We start from the raw sequence: 10,036 nt of genomic DNA, 5'->3' as shown, positions 1-10,036 counted from the left end.
GTTATAACCAGATCAGCTCCATTGCCTGTAAATCGTTAAAATACATAAAGTGATGACATGTAATACATTGGTTTGGGATCTGCAATTCATAACATCTACAATTGAACAAAGATGAAATGAAACACATTTTATCAAGCAAGCTGGTGACGAAACTGGAAGCGGATTAGGTCGTCTCTGATAGTAAAGTCTACTTTACTCTACTCTTGAGTATCTGCCACCCCTGCATCTGGAATTCTGGGCAGCTAACTACGAGGCCAGTCATGCTTGAGTGCAATGCCCCACAATACACAGGTTTTTGTGAGCTGAAACGCGTTGCATTAAGCTGACAATTCAAAACAAATGAGCCTAAAAAATATAGGTGCTTTTTTTTTGTTTTGTTTTAACAGTGCAGCGCAACACACATGCATTGTGGTGCATAGTAATGCGGCTTCACTCTGAAGGTGCCTCAGGATGCCATTCAAAATGAACCCACACATGCTGGGCTACTGCTGTTGTGTAAATGGGCTCTTAGACATGTTCAGTGACCTGAGGACTTGTTACTGAGATTTTTGATAAAAACATGTGTAAGAATTTCTTTTTTTGAAGCCCGTGGAACGTGCATCGAAACAAACTTCCCCCTGTGAACAAAAAAAGTGCACCGTGAAATCACAGCACACAAAAAGGTGCACAAGGGTGCTTGGTCCTTCAATAAAGAAGGGACCTAGATTCCCGACCCCCCCGGGGCGCAAGGCTCCTGACAGGGGTTGAGACTGTTGGTCCACCAACCCGAAGGCCTGTCAAAACAGGTACCTCACAGTACTAGGCAGGGGGCTCTCCCGAAGAGACACCCCCCTCCTGGGTGGGAGGAGACAGAGAACCCTATATAAGGGCAAAGAATCTCCTCCCCACATCAGGAATAGGCCCCAAAGGAACCTGCACCCGCTGCATCTGTGGGTCAAAATTTTAAAATAAAAAAGTGCCAATCGTGCATATAGTGCTTAAATAAAGTGAAAACATTGCACTTCATAAGCCAAATACCTGCTACTCGGACCTGGAGGAACCCGTGAAATAGCTTACAGACCTCAGGGAACTTCTGCTAATAATTATATCTACAGCTCACAAGACATTAGTGCGTGACATATATGAATAATTAGAATAACAGGTTTGCAGAAGTGTCAACTGATTCCTGTAACTGGCAGCAATGATTCTATGCCGAATATCCATACAGCCGCGAGGCTGCCGTTGACAGTCCATATTATCAGGCTGGGAGTTGGGTTGTAGGAAATGGTCAGGTTGATGGTATCTCCGGTCAGAAGGTTGGGAGAAACATTTGGACTTGTTATAATCAGATCTGCTCCATTGCCTGTGAATTGCTCAGGAGCATAAAGAGATAACATAATACATTGGTATGGGATCTGCTATCCATATTATCTAAAGATGAGCGAAGATAAGATGAGGGACATTTTATCAAGCAAGTAGGCGAGAAAATTGGATGTAAATCAGCTTGTCTCTTCGTAAAGTCTACGTTTCAAGGAGGAACTCTTAAAATAACTTTCAGCTCTCCTGCTAATATATCTACAGCTCACGAGACATTAATGCTTGACATATATATGAATAATTAGCATAATTGTGGTCTTCTTAGCATATTTGATGTAGGGGCTGCTATATACATTATTTTCAGTAATAATGAAATTAAACTGTAATACTAATAGGCAGAAAAGAAACGCGGACCCTAAAAACTGTAGTGCAAATAGATGTTTACTGGAAAAGTGACCCCTTACATTGATGATAAGTGGAGAATTTCCCCATACACTAATGGTCAGGGAAGAGCCCTGGTGGTCAGGGAAGAGCCCTGGTACACTGGTGGCCATGGAATGGCCCTAGTACACTGGCAGTCAGCGAAGGGCCTTTGATCTCTGGGGTCCTCTACTGACCACCTTTTTTTTTCTTCTTTTTTTAAGCCCGTGGAGCGTGCTCGAAAACGAATCCCCTGTGAACAAAAAAAGTGAATCGTGAAATCACAACACACAAAAAACGTGCACAAGGGTGCTCCGGTCCTTTCTAATGAAAGGGCCACCCTTTTTCCTGATCCCCGGGGCGCAAGGCTCCTGACAGGGACAAGAACGACTTAGGTCCTCCAACCTGAAGGCCGGAGGACCCCGATCCTTTGGGACCTGCCGAAACATGTCCCCAAGTACTAGGTTGGGGGTCTCCCGAAGAGAAACCCCCACAGGTGGGAGAAGGCAGAGGGGCCCCTTTGTGGGTCACAGAACCTCCTCCCCAACTTCAGGAGACAGGCCCGAGAGAACCTGCATCCTCAGATTCTGTGAAAGTCAAGTGCCAAATCGTGCATAAAGTGCATAAATTAAATTGCTAAAGTGTCAGTGCACCACGCTGACAGGCCTTAGGGGCCGGAGTGCAAAAAATATTGCCCCAGGACTAGCCATAAGGCCTGTCCAAGAAGGCGTAGTGCAAAAAAAGTGGTAGGTGCCGTGTCCATGTGCACAGTGAATCACTTGTTTGGTCCCACACCCTAGTGATTTTCTGGCACCCCTGGGACGCCTACCCCAGGGGGCACAGCACCACGGGCCTCTGCCTCCCCCAGCCCTCCAAAGCAAGCACCCATTCCCTCAGGAGGCATTAGCACCTTCAGAGCTTCCTGCCTACAACTGGGGACAAGCCCGGCGTAACTGGACCAGAATAAACCCAGAAGGAAAGGAAACCCCTCCAGCACCCACCAATAACACCGGCGAATACTAAGCCACCATTCTCCCGGGACTAGAGGTGGTGTCGCTCTTCCTCCGGCAACTGATAAGAACAGATACTACACTTGATCTTAGCCAAAAGGTCGAGAAGCGACAGTACAATAGTGGTCCTTTACTGACCACCATTGTACTGAGAGAAGAATGACCCTCTTAAACATACCAAAAATATCATTGGTGTCAGTGGTAGCTTATCTGAGAGGCAGAAGTTGTTCATTGCACGAGGAACCCTGGTGTCCCAAGGAACCCGGATTGAAAAAGGCTGTAATAGAGGCTTCTAACAGTTCCATTTAATGGAATCAACTATGCTCATGAAATGAATGTGTTGAACATCTTTTTGATGGGAGAACGATGATCAGATACAGTAACGACCACAAATAAATTGATGTTGTTTGTGAATTGAGGCTGTAGAAGCAGATATGGGCTCATTAACATCATTTGCTAATAGGAGTAGTTTTAGGTAGGGATAAAATTGCACTTTATAAGCCAAATACCTGCTATCCGGACCTGGAGGAACCCTTGAAATAACTTACAGATCTCAGGGAACTCCTGCTAATAATTATATCTACAGCTCACAAGACATTGGTGCGTGACATATATGAATATGCTAAATGCAATGTTTTGAAATGCAGCACGTTCTCACTTACGAGTTGTGGCACTTATGTGTTGTGGCAAATTGTGTAAAGATCCAATGTCCTGCATTTGGGAAACTCTGACATGTGCTGATCAAGTCAGTGGAATGGGATTATTTCCAGACTTGGCACAAGGCAAAATAGCCAATAGAGATGCCACCAATGGATATGTCACACAGATCTCCTTCTACGAGTACATGCATAGCCCACTAGACCGATAGGACTGGGCAACCACTCTGAGGACTGCCCAAGCAGATACTGTAGGCTCACCCCCCTCAGTGCCATTCCCCCATTAGATGATTGCCTTAACACCAGTCAATTTTTGCAATCCGTAGCATCTCTCTCGACTTTTCCAGACACATGTCTGCTAATTATTATGGGTGTTCCTGTAAGCCATTGCCTGGATGGTAGACAACGTCTGCCTGCGATGTGCTCCAAGTTATTGCTGTGGATCATTCCCCCTGAAGTGGACCTTTCTCTGTGACTTACTGGGGTTGGTTTACTAAAGCAGTAGACAATGTTCACTTTGCAAAGGGAATATTCACTTAGCTTGGTGAATGAGGTCAAGCGCTGCGCAAACTGTTGGCGCTATATAAATCCTGTATAATAATAATAATATAATAATAATAAAGAGGTGAAGATAAATGAAACTTCACTTTGCAAAGAATACCTAATGATGTGCAAGGAAATTCTTTTTTTTTTTTTTTTAAAAAAAGGATTCTTGCTTGCACATGATTGGATGTTTGAAGTCCGCACAGCTTCACCTTATTCACTTTGCAAAGTGAACATGTTCTCCTCCTTTTGAAAACACCTCATTGGCCCGATTCTCAACACTTAAGGTGTGCTTTGGCGTGCTAAAATGTGATATTAAATTAGAGGCCACTTTAGCATCCTTTCTGTTGCTTGAGGCTTCAAGAATCGGGGCCGTTGTTTCCGTTGTCCCCATATTCATCCTTTTCAAAGTTGCCATTGTGCCTGCTCTACCGTGAACATTAACAGTAATTTGTATACAATCTTCTGTGCCATTGCATGTAAAAAAAACAAATGTGGGACCATGACATGAAATGGTACCAAACAGACTCACCATACTGGATCATCAAGAGCAGAGCGCACACCAGTCCAACACCAATGCGATCCATGTTCCCTGTGCATGAGGATCTGGGTACAGATGTTACCTGGACACCGATCCCTCTAGCAGTGTGCGTGAACTCTATGATTTTTTTTTTACATAAACCCATGAAAACAGGAAACGGATTTACAAGGTGTAATAAAGAGAGCAAACAGACCCATATTTTTTTTTTTATAAGGTGCATATCGTGTTTTTCTCGTTTTGAATATAGAAATAGAGGAGCGAATTACAGGTCAAGGTGGTGAGGGGGTTGGGCGTCTCTTGCGGAGTCTGTAGAAGTCTAGGACGGCAGAAGAAAGGGACCATAGAAAGGAAAATCTGGTTTATGTTCAAGTTTATGTTCAGAAAATGTATTTATATACCTTGTTCTAGACTTGTCTCTAATATAGATGAGAATGTTACTAGGGAGAGTTATATATACAAACACAAACTAGAAGTTCAAATAAAATGTACTTTTCACTGTGTGGTCTTATCCGGGTTGGTGCAGCTTTTTTCCACTTGTGTTTTCTACGTATGTTGGCATCAGGAGAAGGGGGCTGGGGTTTGGTGCCTTTTTTAGAGTGGGCCTTTCAATAGTGTATGAATATGATGCCACCACTCTGCTGCAGGCAAGAGGAAGCATTTCCTTAGTCCCCTACTTCCCAGTGGTCAAACTGTGTATAGAAACTTTGAAGCAAGTTGAGAGGCTGATATAGGTCAGAGTCGACTACAGGTTGAGTACACCGTTTATGAGGCCAGGGCCGGACTTCCCACAAGGCCAACCAAGGCCCCGTCTTGGGGCAGCAGGGGTGTAAAATTCCTATCTCCCGATGCCCGGGACATGCAGTTCCGGGCGGGTAGTTGTTTTCTACATTAAGTCCTGATTTGGGCAAGCAGAGCTAAATGTACCGCGGGGAAGCCACCGCTTGTTTTATACAAGTGGTCTCGGCGATGTTGCTGAGATCACTTATATTCAGCCTGCAGGTCTGCCATTCTTCATGCGGGGGCGGGTGGGGGGCGCATTGAGGAACCTGACCTTGAAGCAGCAGAGAGAGTAAATCCGGCCCTGTATACGTAACATGTAGCCCGGGCTGGTGGCCCCTTTTAGGATGTAGGAGCTGCACAGCTTGGGCGCTATCAAGGCTGCCTCTTTTTTTTCCTTCCCCCTCTAGTGAGAGACCGCTCAAGAAGGGATATACAAGCGTCTTGCTGCACTCCTTACCGTAAAGGATGGTCTGTAGGATCCAGGCGGGTGCTCGCAGTGACCACGGATGGCGCCGTGAAGATATACAAGATTCAAAGGGATGTCACCAGCACACCATGGTAAAGGCAAATCGGCAAAAGTCGATATACTTACACTAACCCTATTGCTATTACATAGGGGGCTAACAAGCACGCTATGTAATAGCAAATAGGGTGTGACAGGTCCGCTTTATGGAGACATCAGGCGTTTTTCAGACCCCTATAATGTCACCTAGGGACCTCAAAGAAGCTGAGGAAGCAGAGATCTGCTTCCGCAGCTTCATCTCCTGGCCGGAGACTGTAACTGGTGACACCGGACACATCACTTCCGGGTCTAGTAATCAGAGGAGAGATCAGTGGCTGGAAGCTGCTGAATCTTGCCGCACGGTACAAACAATCCAGCGGCTGTACAGATGCTTGTTTTCACCACTTCTGCGGGCCGCCATCTATAGATGTATTGCGGCCCAGAAATGGTTAACATGCTAACTGAAACTTGTAGAGTCTGAGAGGTAACTCTTGGGTTTAAATTTCTCTGAGCATTGCACGGCCTGACCTTGAAATTTGCGGGACCCTCCACTGTTGGAAAGAGTGGCAACTGTCTTCAGTGGTTTGCACTTGTGAATAATCTTCCTCACTGTAGAATGATGGACTTTAAATTGGTCCCAGATTGATGGGCAGCCACAAATGCTTCTCTATTGTCACTGCTGATGTCTCGCCTCCTTGGCATTGTGTTAACATACACCTGAACGCTCCAGACCAGCAAACTGCTAAAACTTCGGCTTTTATAGAGGTGGTCACACTTGCCGATGATCAGTTACTCAAGCGCATTTGATTAGCAGCACCTGGCTGCTACTTAGCCCTTATTCACACTGGAAACGGCCGACATGAACAGCTCGATGGTGCGTGCACGGCTGTATCGGGCAGCACCCGGGAAGGACAGGTGCTGCGTGTGATTAGTACGCAGCCCCTGTTCTTCTCTATGGGACTATGCAGCCCCCTACGCTCACCTCAAGTGCAGGTGCGTGTGTCCCGGCTCGGACGCAGACAGGATCTATCCCATTCGCGTACGGACACCCGCACGGACGTGCAGGGCGGGTGAGCATAGGGCGGCATACTACCATAGAGAAGGACAGGTGCTGCATGCTAATCACACGCAGAACCTGTCCGATACAGCCGTGCACGCAGCACGGAGCTGTACGTGTCGGCCGATTACAGTGTGAATGAGCCCTAGGCCTCTTGCTTCTTATGGAGGCAGTGTACTTAGTTTTTCACACATGGCTTCTCCATTTTAGCTTGTTTGTACTAATGACGTGTGTAATATGTCACGTGCTGCTGTGCATCTGAGTTTGTGTTTACCCAATTCTAAGACCTGCAAAGGATCAGATGAATTTCATTTATGGCTTGATATGTAACACCATAGAATTCAGACGGTGTCCTTTTTCACACGTCTGTCTGCACTTCATCTGTGTATGTAGCGGTGTGCCTGGAGTTCAGCTTTAACTCTTCTGTTTTGGTGTCCTACTTCCATATTAGTTCACGTTAATAGCTTTTCCACATAAAGGAATGTGAACGTTTAGCGCTCCTTTGATGTTTTCCTCAATTAACTCTATTAAATAAGGGGGGAAAAAGCTTGCCGTTTGAAAAAGGTCGCCTGCCATCCGCTGCGCTGTGAAGGTGATCACAAACCTTGTGCTCGTAACGTTTGATTCACCTTATGATTGATATCCCGATCAAACCTCAGACAAATCAGCCAGTGTGAGGAGGGGGGGGGGTCCTTGCTGTTCCTTTTTATCAGGCTGAACTAATATCTAAGTGGATGGGAAGGTTGGAACATGTCTGATACGTTTGATGGCGTTTTTAAATGTGTGTTCGAGTGATTGGTAATCAAAATGTGTTTTTAACGACATCAACCGCTTCTTTTCCCTATTGAGCATTCTCTGATTGGAATCCTAGAACTGATCAAAAGTTCAGAATGGAGGAGGGCGCCGCTCACACAACACGCCGGGCCAATCTGTCCCATTCAAACACTTGGCCCTGATTCTCTCATTCATTTTGGCTCAGTTTTCTGGAGGGGGGCTACTTTTGTTCCCCATGGTCCCTGTGTGTGTTGTAAAGTAGTCACCGCTCCAAGCTCGCTTCTGTGATGAACTACAGTCTCAATACAAAATTAGAAAACTAAATATGAGATTGTAGTCCATCCTGGGAGTGAACTTGGAGCGGTGAATACTTTACAACACACACACAGGGACCATGGGGACCAAAAGGAGCCACCCTCCAGAAGGAAGGACAGTGTCACCACTAATTCAGAGATGATTGGAGGATCTATGAGTGATACACAAATAAGATACATTGTTGTTCATAGTTAAGGTACTTGAATGTATTTTTAAGATTTACCTCCGGAGTTTGTCACTTGGGGATACGTGTGATGTGGCCAATGTGTAGGCAGCTTCTGCAATCCAAGAGACCTCCACAGTATCCTTGGCTCGACAGTGAACAGTCAATGTAGGAATTGAAGCGCCGCACCAATTAAAACGTGCAAGTTTATTCCATTAGAGTCTGGGGGACAAGAAGAGTAGCCAGTGTGTTTAGGGGGTGTCAGAGTGTAGTCTTGCCTAGGGAAGCACAAACCTTAATACACCACTGGTCTTGAGTGCAAATTACTTTTCATTATTCTCATATCACTTTCTGTTCACCTCAATGTCCTGTGAGCTGCAAATATATTAGCAGGGGGTTCCCCGACGCCTGAAAGTCATTAAAAAATATAAGTTCAGAAAGACTACTTTAAAAGAATTAATCATTTTCAAAAGGAAAAACACACACAATGATCTGAAGGACGTTTTCTTTGTCATGTCTTCTTTATTGCAACATGAACCCCATTTTCTGACTATTATATCAAAGAAAGGTGACGGATGTTTTTGAATAATTACAGATGAAAAAAAGATAGAAGTGAAACCCGACATTAGAGACGATATTAACCTGTCTGATAATCCTGTTATTAGGACGAGCTCCTGAATACCCAGCAGGCACTTCACTTGAATAGTCGTAGTGTGCTGGGAGTAGTGGGGGATGTCACACATGGCTGAGCTCTCATTGTAACTCTTTCCTAATACGCCGCGTGCTCCGTCTCTCCCCCACCGTGACCCATTATTAAATAATCACAAAAGGAGACTCCGGTCTCCGTGTAGAAAGGAAAAAAAAACAAACATTTATTTATAGACGTAAAATTACAGTGGAGGGGAAGAAAAAAAAAAATTGGCTGATTTCACGTTTTCTCCTCCGCCAGTCTCTGTTGTAAAGGACTGGACGTTGAGGTGTGTACAATCACGGCTGGCAGCGGTCTAGGAAGGCACCGGCAGGTGAATGGGACGGGACGGTCAAGTGGTGGCGTTTCCCTCTTCTGCAGCAAATGCCCAAACTTTCCAAAAACCTGAAACGGCAGAAAATGACAATTAGAACCACGGTTTTGTTTTTGTTTGTCCTGAATGGGAAGGTGCCAAAATCTCAAAGTGACAGGGTCTCTTTAAAGATTGGCCCCACCACTACTACCGCCTCATTCGCAGCTGCTGCAAAATACCCAGTGTTGGAGCTTACATGTGATGAAAGCTGAATACGTCATGCAATGACATCCCCAGATGTGCCCCCCTCCCCCCCCCACATTGTGTACGACACACTGGAACGTGGAGGTACAGGAATGCCCTCTGTTCCAGTGCGATCTAAAAAAAAGCTGCATGCACTGTGTTGTTCAGATCGCACTGCACTGGAACAGAGGGCGTGCCTGTACCACGTGTTCCGGTGCGGCGTGTCTGCGGTGCCATAGACATGAATGGCACCGACGCCCCCAAACACTGCCTGGCATTAGCTTTTGGGGGGGTTTTTTCTCTCCTTATTTTAAACTAGTGATCCTGCCAATAACATACTTCCTGTCCTGCAGTGACAGCGCCGGGGGGCACTGTCCTGGGATCATACTTCCTGGCCTGCAGTGACAGCGCCGGGAGGGCACTGCCCTGGGATCATACTTCCTGTCCTGCAGTGACAGCGCCGGGGGCCACTGTCCTGGGATCGTACTTCCTGGCCTGAAGTGACAGCGCCGGGGGGGGCACTGTCCTGGGATCATACTTCCCGTCCTGCAGTGACAGCGCCGGGGGGCACTGTCCTGGGATCATACTGCCTGTCCTGCAGTGACAGCGCCGGGGGGGACTGTCCTGGGATCATACTGCCTGTCCTGCAGTGACAGCGCCGGGGGGCACTGTCCTGGGATCATACTTCCCGTCCTGCAGTGACAGCGCCGGGGGGCACTGTCCTGGGATCATACT

At 46.4% G+C, this 10,036-nt stretch overlaps 1 protein-coding gene across 1 annotated transcript in view; it reads right to left on the bottom strand.

Moving 5' to 3' along the window:
* Positions 1-8,990: 8,990 nt before the first annotated feature.
* ETFB (electron transfer flavoprotein beta subunit) overlaps positions 8,991-10,036 on the bottom strand; it is a 63,671-nt gene continuing 62,625 nt past the window's right edge. Inside the window, exon 7 of the mRNA XM_018554384.1 lies at positions 8,991-9,150. The gene's annotated coding sequence lies outside the window, so the exon portion shown is untranslated. The remainder of the gene's footprint in view (positions 9,151-10,036) is intronic.

This window comes from Nanorana parkeri, unplaced genomic scaffold (assembly GCF_000935625.1).
Source record: "Nanorana parkeri isolate BGI_ZX_2015 unplaced genomic scaffold, ASM93562v1 scaffold155, whole genome shotgun sequence".
Classification (NCBI taxonomy): Eukaryota; Metazoa; Chordata; class Amphibia; order Anura; family Dicroglossidae; genus Nanorana; species Nanorana parkeri.
Note: the sequence above shows the minus strand (reverse complement) of the source record. Positions and strands in the feature narration are given on the sequence as shown.